Here is a 17,453-nt window from a genome sequence, read left to right on the forward strand (position 1 = left end):
ATCACGTTCGGCAGAGACATTTTGGGCCACAGTGCTCTACAGTTCCTGTGCTCTACAGTTCTGTGATCTATGTAATGAGTTAAAAGCACAAGAACACAGTAACCATTCTATGCAACCAAAAACATTATTTCAGCAATGTAAGAAAATAAACTCCAAAACAGGAAGTGATTGAAATCTTTTGATTAGAATTAACAGATCAAGATCAGACCTGTTCAACAGATCATTGTTCAAATGCAGAAATACAATTATTGTAAATTTAACATTATCACAGGTAAAGTCTATAAATCTCTTGTCAGAAGCTAACCACAGATCCCCACCCATCCACAAACTCAGTAGGCATAAAAAACATCAGCACCTATAAGTTTCCCTCCAAGTCACACGATAATGATCTGAATGTATAATGCTCACCATCACCTCAAAGGACAATTAAAGTTGGGCAAAAATAAATGCCAATGACATCCACGTCGCTAAAATTATGTAAAGTGTTTTAAAAAAGGATATGTTTGGAGACTTCCAGGGAATAATGAAACTTGTTCTGTCTGCTGTGAACATGAAAAGAGGCCCAAATCCTAGGAACAAAAACAGAGGGGACTAATTACATCATGGAGGTATCCATCTTTCCAATTAAGCTAAAGGAATATAATAGTCTCTCACGATGGAACAGCTTTTATTAACGGAGTGGGCATGTTGGTACCTGCAGAGTACCGGTGTTTAGTCTGAAGGGATTTGGGACACTTTAATCCTTCACCAAATCCCATGCATCTGCCTATGGACTCCTATACTGTTTTGACAAGGCCCAAGTTGTGCTCAAGGCACATTGCAGCCTTGTAAACGCCGTAATGAATCCAACAATTTTTGATAACTTGCTTTTGCTGTCTGTAACAGGACTGGCAAATTTTGTTGAGGATTATTTACCTGTAATATTCTGTTGTTTCCTCTCTGCAAACACTAGGCATTTCCTTCAACTCACGTGCATTTCACAGCTTTACAGGTTATTTTCTTTGTTTTCTCCCTCCAACTGCCCTGATTAATCTATCACTCACTTCATTTCCCCAAAAACTGATCACCACTACGATCCTAACCTCAACCCGTCAGGACATATTCCCTTTGTCCTATACAATACTGCAAGCTTCTGGCTGTTTCTGCAATTTAAACTTCGCTTAGTTGTAGATTTCACTCCCAGTGCTGATCAAGGGTGTTTAACCTGAAACATTAAACTTTCCACAGATGTTACTTAACTGCTGACAGTTTCCACCTTCACTCATTTCCATTGGGATGTAAACCCTTGCTACATATCCAAGGCAACTATTCACACCCTCGACGCTGTTCCCAGCTGATCCTAGCTAGAGAAAAATGTCCTAAATTGGCATCGACGTGGTTTGAAAAGTCAGTTTGTAGAAGATATTACTGCGTAATGAGGACGTGCTCAAAGACTAGAAAAGGTTGTGATTTAGGTCTGAGGAAGATTTCTACAAAGCATGTACCCAAATATCACCATGTGAATTATTGCCAACAATTTGATTTATTACTTATTACTGCATAACAGATGTCAGAAACTTGGTTATTTATTCCTATGCAGAAAGGTTGGTTACTTATCCTTCAGCATTCATAGAGATTGTGACAGTGTGATCTATCATTTATTTCTAAGAAATTAATCATCCCACCAATAACATTGATGACTATCAGCCTTCGTTTCTGACAAGTTACAATTCAAACTGCTCAGGCAATTATTAGCTCACCATTCGTGTTGAGTTATAAAGTTAGCTATTCACAGGAGATTTCACAACATCACACTGTCACAAATATATCAAGGCACTTACGCAGATTACAAGTGAAAATGGGTTATCCGCTTGATTATATGGAGCAAAACGTTCAAAAATTAACTTAAGCAAGATATATATTACTTTTCACTCCCTAGTCTGCCCCAATAGTTTTATTGTATTTTGTACATTAATCATAGTTGTAATTTAAAAAAAGCCAATTTGCACGTAGCAAGATTCCACAAACAGTAATCCAGTAATAAGTATCCAGAATCTGTTTCAGCAATGTTGTCATAGAAACAATTGTTGGCCAACATGATGGCCAATCTCACCCCTTTATTTAAAAAACGCCGACAAATGGAATTAGCCATTGAGTATATTCAAAGTAGCCATGAGGGCACCAAGGAATCAAACATGGAATCTGAACGGGGAAAGCATTGTAGAAATTCAGCCAAGATCTTACTGAATGGAAGAGCCAGCCCAAGAGTTCAAACTGAAAGCTCCAGTTCAAGAGATTTGTTTTACACCAAAAATAAACTGCAGTATTTCAAAAGCCTTTTTCACCAACATTAAAATCGCACCAATAAAAGCAAATAAATGTTTGAGGTGGGCTAATGGGAACAATAAACTGCAGATGCTGGTATCTTGAGCAAAACAAAGTACTGGAGGAACTCAGCAGGTCAGGTAACACACGAGCAGGGAATGGTCAGACAACATTTTGGGTTGGGACCCTTTACTCCTCCTGTAACCATGAGCACTCACACGTCCACTGCTATACCTGGCTTTATTGACGAGTTCGTTGAACAGTCCGTGATCCAAATGTACCCCAGCAGCATTCCCCAACTCATTCTCCACTACATCAATTACTTCATAGGAGCTGCCTCCTCCACTCTGGCAAAACTCATTGATTTCATCAACTTTACCAACTTTCACCCCACCCCCAAATTCACTTAACCCTCTCTCTTGAAACGTCTCTCTCCTTTTTTCGATAGTCTTCAGCATAAGGGACAGATTATCGAAAGACGTCTACTACAAATATACAAGATCGAAGCTGTAGATGAAATGTCTTCTGTGAATGACTGCTGCAACTCAAGTGTACTTAAGAAAAAAAATTAGGGGCAGGGTTGGTTGTTGTGAAACCCACTCAAGCCAACAACATGACTTCCTCCAAGAGACCAATGAGAGCTCCACCCCGTGGTGGAGCTACATACTTCTAGAATCCTTTTCCATAACATCCATTTTCTTACTTCTGTGCCTTTTGATCTTTCGTCTTTTAAAAACTTTAGCTTCATCAATTTAAAGTTGATGTATTACCTGGGAAACTTAAATGTTTTACATTTGAATACTGCTCCATTAATGAAATTGGTTTGTCCCATTTGGAAATTATTATTATTATTATTCTGCTTTAAATGTGCAATTTACAGACAGATTTAATATTCAGTGTTTCTCCCAGAAGTGTAACACGAAGAACACCAGAAGTGAGCCATCTGCCTCTCAAACCTCTTCAGCCATTTAATCAGATCACAGATGACCCCGTGGCTCAAATTCAACTTTCTGCCTGTTCACAGTCCAAACTTTTACTGATCTTCAGCGCTCTCACTTACATTTTTCCCCGGGCAATCTAGGCAGCTTTTTAGGTTGCCAAATGACAGTTTAGGTGGTCATTTAAGACGGCTTGCATGACGCGTGAGATAATGTGCTCGGACGAAGTGCGTAGTTACCAGTTGGAATTATGCTCAATGAGGCATTCACATATTATTTCTGCTTCAAATAAAGTGACAAATTAAACATATTCGCCAATCAAGACATGATATATACCACAATGACATGCAGCAAAATTATAATACAGTATCTCAACTCTTTTTACACATTGTAATTAATGCAATCTCTATTATTTCTTTCCACTTCCAAACAAAAATGTGGTTGGATTATTCAGCGTATGATCAACCTGTGTCAATAAATCCTGGACCATGGTAACATATATGCTTAACCATGCACACTACAGATTGATGCAAGCATGTGAAGGACCGAAAATTATCATGACATGGCCATAGCATGGGTCGTTATTGCTATTGGTACAGAAACACTCGCTTCCCACATAATGTAGCCACAACTAATTTACAGGTTGCAAGGAAATTTCTAAAGGCATTTTAAGATAATACCTGTTAAAACTGACTATACCCATCTGACAGGTTAAACATTACAGTAACTGACAAAAGATGGTCAAAGGACAACTGCAGCAAATGTTCTTTTGTTAATACGTTTAAAGGTACCAAAACACCACATTACCGGACATTCAGATTAGATGTACGTGTTGTGAACAGCAATGAAGATACGCAGTTTGTACGCACCAGATTTTTAAACAATTATTGATAAACACTGCTTCCATCATTTAGCAGAATTCACTTCAGAATTAACGTTAAAATTTCAACTTAAAATATCTCCTGACCAAATTTGTGATGTATATGACAGACTGTAGAAGTGAAACCTGGATAAATACAACGTATAGATGTGAATGTTGCTCATTAAATAACGACAGTACAGATGCTCCATATTAAGAGCATTGATTTGCCGTTAAAATGAATTCTGTAATAAAGTGTCAACGGTAACAGTGACAATCGAAAACTGTGGTTTTAATGTTTCACGTGTTAACAATTTAATTAATCCATCTTTATGGATTAAAACAAATAACATTGGGAATTAAAACACATTTGATTGCATTCCGTTATCAAACATTGTCAATGTTCGTTCTGAAGACATTTCCAGCACAGTAGGGTGTGTGTGTGTGTGTGTGTGTGTGTGTGTGTGTGTGTGTGTGTGTGTGTGTGTGTGTGTGTGTGTGTGTGTGTGTGTGTGTGTGTGTGTGTGTGTGTGTGTGTGTGTCAGTGAGGGATGGATGGCGGGGGGGGTTGAGGAGGCAATCGGTGCGGAATGGATGGATTGAGGCAGGGGAATTAGTGAGTGATGGGTGGAGTGGGTAAAATTGTGAGGTGAGATCGCGGGGGATGTCAGTGGGGTTGAATAGGGGGATCAGTACGGGATGGACGGGGGAATCTGTGCAGGATGGATGGGGGGGGGTCGGATCAGTGCAGGATGAATAGGGGTAGACAAAAATGCTGGAAAAACTCAGCGGGTGAGGTAGCAACTATGGAACGAAGGAAATAGGCAACGTTTCGGGTCGAGACCCTTCTTCAGACAGATCCCCCACATTCTTCTTGAACAGTACAGGATGGATGGGGGGGGGGATCAGTTCAGTACAGAATGAATGGGGGGGGGGGGGGGAGGAAAAGAGTCAGTACAGTGTGGATCGGAGGGTCTGTGCAGGATGAATGGGGGGGGGGTCACTACAGTATAGATGGGGGATCAGTGCAGGATGAATGGTGGGATCAGTAAAAGATGAATGGGGAGATAACTACAGGATGGATGGGGGGAGGGGGGTCAGTATGGGATGAATGGGGGGGGGGGGGAATCAGTACAGGATGGATGTGGGGGAGCTGTCCAGGATGAATGGGAAGGGGGGGGGGGGGTCAGTACAGGGTGAATTGGGGGACCAGTGTAGGATGGATGGGGGATGGCAGGAGAATCAATGCGAGGTGGATAGGGAGATCAGTGCAGGATGAATAGATGGGGAGAGGGGGGGTAGATGGGGAGGGGATCACAGGGGATGTCAGTAAGGACTGAATGGAGGCAGGAATGGGGATCAGTGTGGGATGGAGAGGAGGGGTCCCAGTGGGGAGAGGGATCCCAGTGAGGAGAGGGGTCCCAGTGGGGAGAGGGGTCCCAGTGGGGAGAGGGGACCCAGTGGGGAGAGGGGTCCCAGTGGGGAGAGGGGTCCCAGTGGGGGGAGGGGTCCCAGTGGGGGGAGGGGTCCCAGTGGGGAGAGGGGGGGGGGGAGAAGAGAGGAGGAAGGAAGGTCAGTGCTCCTCGGACAACACCGGCATCATCGCCCCGCTGCCTTGGCCGTCCCTGTCCATCGCCATGTGCCGCCACCAAATGGGGAGGCAGTTGGGATCTCCTCGCCACCGCCTCCCCTCCTCCGCAACCCAACAGGAAGGTGCGGGGCCGAGCAGTGTAGGTGCTTCAGATGGCGGAAGGGGTCCTACCCCTTCCTCCCTCCCTCCTCCCGGCCTCGGCATGCGGGAGGGCTTGTTTTGAAAGCGGTTATCGCCATTGGCGGAGTGGCAAGCAGCGGCCGCTATCAGGGCGGGCGGGGTTCGGGAAGAGGAGGAGGTGGAGCCGCTGTCATTCGCTCCGACCCTCCGTCACCCCGCACCTAGTATCTTTGCCCTGCACTGCAGCCACCGCAGTCGCCGCCGACACGACGAAACGTCACGTTCCTTTTCTCCAGAGATGCTGCCTGACCTGCTGAGTTACTCATTTTGTGTCTATCTTTGGTATAAACCAGCAGTGCCAAGCCGGGCAAAATGTCTCGTCACTTAGGTTGCCCGGCGGCACTTTAGGTCGCCATTGGCACCCGGGCAACCGCTAATTTCGAGCCCTGATCTTAGATTCGAATGCATTCATATGTCTTCTAAAAATTCAAAAAGCCATCCCTGAGACCAAGTCTCCCAATACTAGACTCTCCAGCTGGACGAAATATGTCTCAACAATTACTACAGGCCAATCTTAAAACTTTGCTTCAAAGGACAAACACCACATCCCAGTTCCATGAATTAATAATAATTTTGCCAAACCTCCACAATTCTTTATTTTATGCAAAAACCTTTGCAGAAGCATTGGGCCAAATGCCTTTCAAAATTTAATGTATACTATATCCACTAAATCCCCCCCTGCCAGTTAAAATCTCAGCTTTTAGCCATAAATCTTCTCTTCATAAAACTAGGTTAACTAATTTTACAATTTTCTTGGTGCCCTGAAATTATACCTTTAGATGCTAATTTTGTTACCAATATGCTGTAATGCATCTTTAATCAGTCTAGTCCTTTGTCCTCTCATTCCCCAAATAGCTGTGCTATATTTGTCATCTTTCAATCTGCTTGGACAGCATCATAGAAAATAGGTACAATCAAAAATTAGGAAAAGTATAACAAGGGATTGTCATATCTTACAATACTGGATGCAGAACCAGGGGATTTGTTATTTCCTCAAATTTCTACAAGGAGGAACTTTAAACTAATTTCTCAAAAGATCATAGAATGCAACCAATCAGCCCATCAAGTTTACACCAACTCTCTGCTAGAGCAATTTGGTCTGTCCCATTGCCTAGCTCTTTCCCCATACGCCTGGAATGCTTTTCTTCCTTGCTTATCTAGCAAAATCCAAAGCGACAACTTAACCTGCTTCCACTATCTATCTAGGCAGTGAATTTTAATATTTATACAGAAGCCCAGGATTTAAAGGGCATTTTTAAATGTAAAGCATGCATTCTTTTCATCCTGGCATCAACATAGAAACATAGAAATTAGGTGCAGGAGTAGGCCATTCGGCCCTTCGAGCCTGCACCGCCATTCAATATGATCATGGCTGATCATCCAACTCAGTATCCTGTACCTGCCTTCTCTCCATACCCTCTGATCCCCTTAGCCACAAGGGCCACATCTAACTCCCTCTTAAATATAGCCAATGAACTGGCCTCGACTACCCTCTGTGGCAGAGAGTTCCAGAGATTCACCACTCTCTGTGTGAAAAAAGTTCTTCTCGTCTCGGTTTTAAAGGATTTCCCCCTTATCCTTAAGCTGTGACCCCTTGTCCTGGACTTCCCCAACATCGGGAGCAATCTTCCTGCATCTAGTCTGTCCAACCCCTTAAGAATTTTGTAAGTTTCTATAAGATCCCCTCTCAATCTCCTAAATTCTAGAGAGTATAAACCAAGTCTATCCAGTCTTTGACAGTCCTGACATCTCAGGAATCAGTCTGGTGAACCTTCTCTGCACTCCCTCTATGGCAATAATGTCCTTCCTCAGATTTGGAGACCAAAACTGTACGCAATACTCCAGGTGTGGTCTCACCAAGACCCTGTACAACTGCAGTAGAACCTCCCTGCTCCTATACTCAAATCCTTTTGCTATGAAAGCTAACATACCATTCGCTTTCTTCACTGCCTGCTGCACCTGCATGCCCACTTTCAATGACTGGTGTACCATGACACCCAGGTCTCGCTGCATCTCCCCTTTTCCTAGTCGGCCACCATTTAGATAATAGTCTGCTTTCCTGTTTTTGCCACCAAAATGGATAACCTCACATTTATCCACATTATACTGCATCTGCCAAACATTTGCCCACTCACCCAGCCTATCCAAGTCACCTTGCAGTCTCCTAGCATCCTCCTCACAGCTAACACTGCCCCCCAGCTTAGTGTCATCCGCAAAGATCTGTACATATTTACATCCAGTTCTGTGTTCCAGGATATCACTTCGATTTCCATCATTTACATTATCCTCCCTAATGAAATGAATCACTTCACATATACCCATGTTAAAATATTTCCAGGTACCTCCCCATTCCACCTGCCTGTTTATGTCCGCTTGAATTTATAACTATCCTTCTCACTTCAAAGTTTTGTATAATTTGCAAATTTTGAAATTTATGTGTGCACCAAGTCCAAGTCACGAACATACAGCAAGAAAAGCAGTGGTCCTAGAACTGAACCCTGCCTCCAGGTCGCAAAAGCATCCATTTACAATTGTCGGCTGAAACTAATCCTGTATCTATTCCATAATTTTGCCAGTATATATAAAGATTATGTAGAATTTAATCTTACCATTTATTTTCACATCAGCTACAACATTCTCATCGAGTCTGGTAAAAACTCAACCAGATTATTTAAATGCTAGAAACAAGGAACTACAGATGTTGGTTTACAAAAACAAAAAAAAAGTGTTGGGGTAACTCAGCCGGTCAGGCAGCATCTCTGCAGATCATCGATACATCACATTTTCAGGCCACATCCAAAACTGGAGGAATAGCACCTCGTATTCTGCTTGGGTTGCTTACAACCCAATAGTATGAACATTGAATTCTCCAGTTTTAGGCAAGTACAACCCCTGCCAACCATCTCCTGCCTTCCCCCATGCCCCAGCTGGACTTGCACCTATTGCTTTCCTTCTCCTCCCCCCCCCCCCCCCCCCCCCCCCCCCACACATGCATTCCCCCAGGTTCACAATTTTCAACTCTTCAATCCCTTTGTCTCACATCTTCTGTTTATTCACCTCTGGCCATCAGCCCCCCCAACCTGTATCAATGCATTATCTGCCAGGCTTTGTCCGCCCTTCCTCTATTCCAGTTTATTTCCTCCTTCTCCCGCTCCCCCCTCCCCACCCACTAAACAGTCTGAACAGTTCTCCAGAGAAGCTCCACCGCTACCCAAAATATCATCTATTCCTGTTCTCCTGACCAACTGAGTTACTCCAGCACTTTGTCCTTCGTTTATTTTTTAAATACTATTTGCCTTGATATACCCATATCACCAACTCTTAAAAAACGGTCTCACTAAATATCATGTCTAGCAGCCTGCCAACAGAGGCAATTATTGCTGGAGTTTTCATTTGATCCCATTGTTGAAGTGATATTTTCCATTCTCTGGCCCTCTGGCACCCCCCACTGTATTCGCAGGCGGTTGGCCAGTTGTTACAGGATTTGAACTTCGCCTCCCTCACAGGATTAATTGCATTTGAAAATACTGATTGTAGCAATAACTTTTCTGATGCCTCCTCTTTATCAAATCTGTTTTCCAGTATCTCAAGTAATGTCACTCATTAATTTTGGCATTACTTTTATCCTTTGGCAAAGATAGGGCAGTGCTCGTGTAAAGTCTGTTATGCTTCATGTGTAGATTACTATGTAGTCATTGTCAAGTTTTTGGATTGCTTTTTGTATTCGTTTAGTCTTTCTCTGACATTCTCTTTTTAATCTATATATATATATAGCTGGTCTGAAACGTCTACCCGATATTTACCCCTTTCATTTGACATTCCTCATTCTTCCCCTTATCCTGCTTCATTGTACTCGGTACCAAAGTCTCAGATACTTTAAAAGAAAATCAGACCCTACATTTTCAGAAATGGGACTGAATTAACAATTCACAAATTAATTAACAAGTATTAATTACAAATTAACAACATAAATCTTCAATTCTCTCATCTGTGTCACCTACTCTAAATCTGGCCAGTTCTCATTTACGAAGAGTATTTCGGGAAAGCCTTAAAATTAACCATAGGATGCAAAAGCAATTCCAGGCAAGTTCAGTCAGTTCTGCTCAGAAGCAGTAGAGGGCAGCTTAAACGATACACGTATCCCAACAGAAATAAGCAGATTGTTCTAACAAAAGTCCATCCGGGTCTTAACTTTTATTCATAGTGGCTTAATTCAAATAAACTGCAGACAATAAAAAGAGCATTATCCTTGATCTGATTTTCTTAATGCCATCAGATTTTAATAGTAATTTTAAAGAGATCCAAGTTAGGGACAATATTTGTTAACCAAGGAAGGATTTAAAGTTCAAACACATCAGGCAAATAGGAGATAATCCTGTCACTACTGCCAAGTTTCACTATATACGTTTGAGGCATTATGACAGATTGCAATACATGAAACACTTTGTGCTGTTAAAATATTAATGATTTATCGCAACTTAAAAATCACAATGGCACTTCAATATCTCTTCAGGGTAAATAATCAATTGGCGAGTATAGATTTGTCACACTATGAATTGCAAACACAGTACTTCGATCTCTGACATTCAAGGTTGGAGATGCAGATTCATACAAGTAGTCCAGGACTGCCCTTTAAAAAGTCACCAATAAGGCTAAAAAGGGACTTTTGTTCTAAATTGGATGTGACAACTGTAGCATGACATCACTTCCTACAAGGAAGTGGCAGCACAAGTAACAGCTAAGCATCACTCCCAGACAAGCTCAATGTGTTCAATGCACACTTCGATAGGGAGAACACTGATATCGAACACCCAAGGCCCTCGATGGCATCATAATCACAGTCACCAAGGCCAATGTCATAAGTTCCTTCATGAGCATGAACCCTCGGAAAGCATCTGGACCTGAAGATATACCTTGTCATATTCTCAAAGCCTGTGTGGACCAACTGACTGGGGTTTTTGCAGACATCTTCAACCTCTCATTACTGAGCTTCTCACCCGCTTTAAACAGGCTTCAATAATACTGGCGCCCAAGAAGAGCAAGATAACATACCACAATAACTACCAACTGGTGGCACTAATGTCTACGGTGATGAAGTGGCTTGAGGGGTTGGTTATTGAGCATATCAACTCATTCCTTAGCAAGAACCTAGGATCAGGAGCGAAGCAGTACACACACTCCCGTATACGTTGATGGCACTGATGCAGAGATGGTTCAAAACTGTAAGTTCTAAGGAATAAATATCACCAGCAATTTGTCCTGGACCATCCACATCAAAGCAATGGCCAAGAAAGCACACTAACGCCTCTACTTCGTTGGAAGGCTTAGAAAGTTCGGCATGTCCCCAACAACTTCTATAGAGGCGCACTAGAAAGCATTTTAATCAGAATGCATCACAGCACGGTTTGGGAACATCTCCATTCAAGACCGCACGAAATTGCAGAGAATTGTGGATGTAGCCCAGACCATCAGGCAAACCAACCTCGTTTCCATAGACTCCATCTACACTTCACATGCCTCGGCATGGCCACCACCATATCTTGGTTGCACTAGGGGCTTCAGACTTTTATTTTGTTTTGAACTACATTGTTCTTTTACTTAATAAACAAATGAAAAACAGTTTAATATGTTATCTATTGAGTACCTTGCTTCTAAACCTGTTGTGCTGTTACAAGAATTGCATAGTTACGTTTTGATACATATGACAATTAAACATTCTTATCATAAGGCAGTCTTGTCTATTTAATGACTTCAGTAAAATAAACAAATTGTGTTAAGGTGTGCTGTAAATACAATAAAACATCCCAATCTGTCAGACCAATACAAACACCATCACTACGAACAATTCTCATTTGATAGAGTAAATGTTCAACAAGAGCAAGATTGGGTTAGATATCAAATTGTGTGAAGCAGGGCCCTCAGCACCTTTTATAAATCAGAAACAAACTTTATCAGCAGGATCACATTTTTCCACAATGTAGCAAATTTAAATTAGATTAAATGGGTATTGCTAGTTTGAGGTGGTCACAATTTTCCAAAATTAAATGAACTGGACCACTAGCACAGCATGAGCAGAGTCTGGATAACCTGCTTTCACCTCCTGATTCTTCAAAGTATTTTCACCCTCAAGCCATATTTATTAATTGCCTAGTTGAATGTAGCTCCCACAAAGCAAGGACGCCCAACACCATTCCCCACAAAAGTAACCTAATCCAATTTCTTAAACATTACCCCCCTGCACTACTGGTCCTGAAGGCTCTAATATGCTCTATCCATAAATTTATACTACACCAACTTGCCATGACTTGTTTGACAGCAACTTACAAAACTCACAAGCTTTACCTTGCAGGGTAGAACCATGGAATGGGAACACCATCACATTCACATTCTATTTCACATTACATGTAAACCAGACCTCAAAATACATTACCATACTTTGTTGGGTTAAAATGCTTGATCTCCTTATCTAAAAGCACAGTTGAACGACTTTACCACAAAAACTGCAATGGCTCAACAAGGCAGCCCAACAACCATGCTTTCTTTGCCAATTAGCTATGGGTATTAAATGAGCCTTTCCCAATCTTACATTATTTTAAAAGGTTAAGCCACTAGGTGGAGCTCCACGCAACTGGAACATGATTACATCACACAAAATGAAGGTACTGTACACAGATTGAAAGTGTAAGGTACAAAGATCAAGAGAGAACATGGCATGCTGTTTCCAAGCTCATTCTGCTGGATCAACAAAGGATCCATTCTTGTATCCTCTTAATTCTCATTCTGACTACTTTCTGACATCAACCAAACACCACATTTGTAGAATTAAAAGAGAAACTTGGTCTCTTGCCACACATCACTATAGAATTTTTAAAATTGGAAAACCAATCATAGAGCATGTAATTTTTATACTTACTTTGTCTTTACTGTGTGGGTTTTTGACATTACATCTTGGGATGGTTTACTGTGTTAAAGTATGCCATACATTTAATTTGTTTATTTTAGTATGTCTAGATTACATTGCACTGTTATCAAACACAATACCTTGCACAAGTCCATTTCACATGGAAGAACAGATCAGATCTTTGAAGATAATATTTCAAAGAATCAGTTTAAGCAGGGCTTTAAACCAGTCTCAATAAATATCAATGTTGAATATGACGCAATCAGCGAAAGTCCTACTCTGGCGGTTTGGATAAACAATCCAGACCAAACCTTTATTGCAATGTTCCACTGTTGGGAAGTGCTTTTTATAAGCTGTTAAACAAAAGAAAACAGCATGGAAATTTGTGGATGCAAATACTGAAAATTATGAATGCGAATCAAAAACGTTTTGAATACTCAGCTAGTTTCTCAGCAGTAGGATGGAGACAGTACCTCAGCATCCTTTAGCGTAGACAAACTGCTCTATCTACTATATTGATTCAGAGCTCTGTTACATATAGAGATTACTAGGTGGATAGAAGAAAATATTATGTTCTTAAAGTCTCCTTGGAACAAAATACATCATACCCACTGAATCCTAGTAAACAAACTACTACAATCAGTCGGAAAAAAGACCCCTGCTCAAACATTAAGAATGCCAGTGACAACTGATTTTTTTACACAAGATCAGCACAAACTGTAGAAGGAGCGTACTTCACAGACTACCTATTCCCAAGTCTCAGTAAATATATCCTGCACCAGCTGTGGTAGAGTATGTTGCTCTCATTGGCTTATCACTTCACAATCCACAGAAATGCTTACAAACAAGTCATCCTTGATCCTGAAAAAGGAAAGATGATGAATAAAAGGGACAAGGTCCAAGCCTTATGGGTAATACAAAATAAAATAAAGTGCTGGATTAACTCAGCAGGTCAGACAGCATCTCTGGAGAATAAGGAAGGATGGCATTTTGGGTCTTCAGATAAATGTTCTCTAAAATTACTTAGAAAATTAGCACACTCCAAGCGCTTAATGTGTCAAATCCCAAACACACTAGTAGAGTCCACCTGGTCTCAGCCTTAACCCATGTTATATTTCTTTATTAACGTTCAAGACCTTTGCTCTGTCTGGTCTTGCATTGCAAAACAATCCAAATATATTCAAAAGAGAATGTGTTACTGCGCAATGGGAAAGGTTAGGCAAAAATAAAAATAAAATTTCTAATAATTCCGCCCTTTTAGACATTAAAGTCAACACAACGCTGTCATTGGTTCAAACATAAAAAGTATTTCATAAGCTATTGATTATCATTTTTAAATAAGCATGTGTATTTGTATCTATTCCAAAAAAAATATTTTTCTGGAAAAGTAATTTGAGATCATTACAATGTCAATTGAAGAGAAATAATAGAAGAAAAAATCTAGCTCTAATTTACATGTATGCTGAAGTTCCTGAAAAAATAAATGACCAACACTACTACCATGTTCCACTGTACCAAATTTATTCTTACAAAAAAAAACGAAATAAAAAGCCATTTAGATACTGCATCATGCTCAATACCTTTGCATGAGCTTTTAGCTCAGTGAAAGGATTCCTTGCTCCCCCACCCCAGTGTCAAGGGGCTCACACAGATCCAGTGTGAGGAATTTGGATCTGCTGATCAGACGTGTAAATCACCAAAGCCACACAAACGGCATCATAATCCGCAACTCCCGTATACATGAGCATGAAACACTTCTACACTTGGGATTCATCATCACAGAATGAATACAGTTGTGGAAGGAGCATTCTTGTTCACACAAACTGTCAATTAATTTCAGAACCATTCCACCACTTCACACAGTTTACAAGGAAAGGCGAGAAAATGTAAAAGTACTTTAATTCATACTTGCTCCATTAAATATTTATTTGTGAGACGTGGACATTTCAGCCAAGGTCCACACTCATTGTTCCATGGTGGTACTGCTAGAGGGCCTACTAATCACAAGTTATACAAATTATGATGCTCCCACAATAGAGCAAAAATATCAATGTAGGATTCGTCCTATAAATGAAATGGCCCAAGCAGTGGCTTTCCAATGTCCAATTTGGAGCGACCAGCTGTATATTTGGTTGTCACTTATTCTACATTTGATATTTGCACACTCTGGTAGATGGCAACCTCATTAGACATCTCCTAGAAATAGTTGTGATTGACAGGCTTTATAGCCCTTTCTGAGCAGAGACCATCAGTTTACCTACATTTCCACGACACCCCAGATTTCTCTACTCCTCCCCTTCTCTGCAACCTAAAACAAGTTCTGATAAAAGGCTATTATCCCAGAACATTAACATGGATTGTGCCCAACCTGCATCATTTTTTAAAGATTAGATCCCCCCCCCCCCAGTTTGCTCCTTCATCAAAATGTGGTGGTCCAACGATAATCAACGATTGCATTAGCGCTACTTCTTGCAAAACCTGTCAATGTTTTCATCTTTACATCAGCTTCCACATTGCCCACAAATTCATCTGGTCTATTTTTGAACCCTTTTCTGGATCACTCTGTCCCCATCTCAGGAGACAAACTATCCACCGATATCTCCTATAAACCAACTAACAATGCAGCTATCTTGATCATACTTCCTCCCACTCTTTCCGTCTCCAACTCTTTCTCTCATTTTCTCCGCCTCTGCCACATCTGTGCAAGGGGGGGAGGGCGTGTGAGGGGGGGGGGGGGGGAATCTCCCCTCCTACTTGAAATTGTGCAATCTGGTAGAGAGAGCGAGAGCGAGAGCGAGAGAGAGAGAGAGAGAGAGAGAGCGAGAGCGAGAGCGAGAGCGAGAGCGAGAGCGAGAGAGAGAGAACATCAAGAGCAGCGGATGCTATAAATGAGGTTGGAGGAGATGCAGGTGAACCTCTGTCGCACCTGGAACGACTGCTTGGGTCCTTGAATGAAGTCGAGGGGGGAGGTAAAGCGACAAGTGTAGCATCTCTTGCGGTTGCAAGGGAAAGTGCCCGGGGAGGGGATGGTGCGGGAGGGAAGGGAACAATTGACCAGGAAGTTCCGGAGGGAGCGGTCTTTGCGGAAGCAGACAGGGGGGGAGATGGGAAGATGTGGCGAGTGGTGGGGTCACGTTGGAGGTGGCGAAAATGACGGAGGATTATTTGTTGTATGTGACGGCTAGTGAGGTGAAAGGTGATGACTAGGGGGACTCTGACCTTGTTACGAGTGGGGGGGGGGGGGAGATGGGGGAGAGAGAGCAGTGTTACGGGGTATTGAAGTGATCCTGGTGAGAGCCTCATCTATAGTAGGGGAGGGGAACCCTCGTTCCCTGAAGAATGAGGATATTTCCGATGCCCTGGTGTGGAACACCTCATCCTGGGAGCAGATACAGCATAGACGGAGGAATTGGGAGTAGGGGATGGAGTCCTTACAGGAAGCAGGGTGGGAAGAAGTGTAGTCTAGTAGCCATGGGAGTCAGTGGGTTTATAGTGGATGTCGGTCAGAAGTCTATCACCTGCGATGGAGATAGTGAGGTCAAGAAATGGTCCAGGTGTATTTGAGTGTTGGATGGAAGTTAGTGGTGAAGCGGATGAAGTCAGTCAGTTGTGTGTGGGTGCAGGAGGTAGCACCAAAGCAAACGCCGATGTAGCGGAGGTGGAGGTCGGGGATGGGGCCCTGGTACGTCTTGAACAAGGATTGTTCGACATACCCGACATACCCTACATGCCCATAGCTACGCCTTGTATTTGGAGGAAATGGGAGGAGTCAAACGAGAAGTTATTAAGGGTAAGGACCAGCTCCGCTAGGCGGAGGAGAGTATCTGTAGGCGGGGATTGTTTGGTTCTCCGGTCGAGGAAGAACCGGAGAGCTTTGAGACCCTCCTGGTGGGGGATGGAGGGAGAGTTACTGGACGTCCATGGTGAAGATGAGGGGATGTCAGAGACAATGGGTCTACCAGGACAGTCAGGTTTGGGGATTTTGGGGAGAAGGTAAAATCGGGCCGTGCGGGGCTGGGGAACGATGAGGTTGGAGGCTCGGGGGGCAGGGTGCCGGAGTGGATTAAGTCAGTGATGGTGCTAGAGATAGTGGCCTGGTGCTCATCTGTGGGGTCATAGATCAGGGGTAAGTAGGAGGTGTCCGAGAGTTGGCGCGTGGCCTCAGCTTTGTAGAGATCGACATGCCAGACTACCATGGCACCTCCCTTGTCGGCGGGTTTGATAACCAACTCTGGGTTGTTGCGGAGTGAGTCGATGGCTGTACGTTCAGAGGGGGAGAGGTTGGAGTGAGACGGGGGAGTGGAGTGTGAGTGTGTGTGTGAGTGTGAGTGTGTGTCAGTGGGCGTCAGCGGGCAGACATTTTCAACCGCTCACTTCTGAGGTCTGAGGTTCCCACCTGCTTTAAGAGGGCATCAATAATACCGGTGCCCAAGAAGAGTAAGGTGACGTGCCTCAGTGGCACTAATGCAGGGCTCTCGCTTAACTTTTTTTCCCTGTTGCCTGCCGGGCAACCTCGACAGCTTTTTGGATTGCCAAATGACAGTTTAGGTGGTCATTTAAGACGGTTTGCATGAAGCGTGTGATAATGTGCTTGGATGAAGTGCGTAGTTACCAGTTGGAATTATGCTCAATGAAGCATTCACATATTATGTTCAAGAACTGCAGATGCTGGAAAAACTC

At 42.6% G+C, this 17,453-nt stretch overlaps 1 protein-coding gene across 3 annotated transcripts in view; it reads right to left on the bottom strand.

Annotated features, from left to right (window-relative positions):
• slc20a2 (solute carrier family 20 member 2) overlaps nucleotides 1–17,453 on the bottom strand; it is an 83,897-nt gene that overhangs the window by 54,749 nt on the left and 11,695 nt on the right. Inside the window, exon 2 of one of the 3 annotated variants that reach the window (XM_033017900.1) lies at nucleotides 409–569. The exons of the other annotated variants lie outside the window; for them this stretch is intronic. The gene's annotated coding sequence lies outside the window, so the exon portion shown is untranslated. The remainder of the gene's footprint in view (nucleotides 1–408; nucleotides 570–17,453) is intronic. 3 annotated transcript variants of the gene reach the window in all.

The sequence above is a fragment of the Amblyraja radiata genome, chromosome 3, assembly GCF_010909765.2.
Source record: "Amblyraja radiata isolate CabotCenter1 chromosome 3, sAmbRad1.1.pri, whole genome shotgun sequence".
NCBI lineage: Eukaryota > Metazoa > Chordata > Chondrichthyes > Rajiformes > Rajidae > Amblyraja > Amblyraja radiata.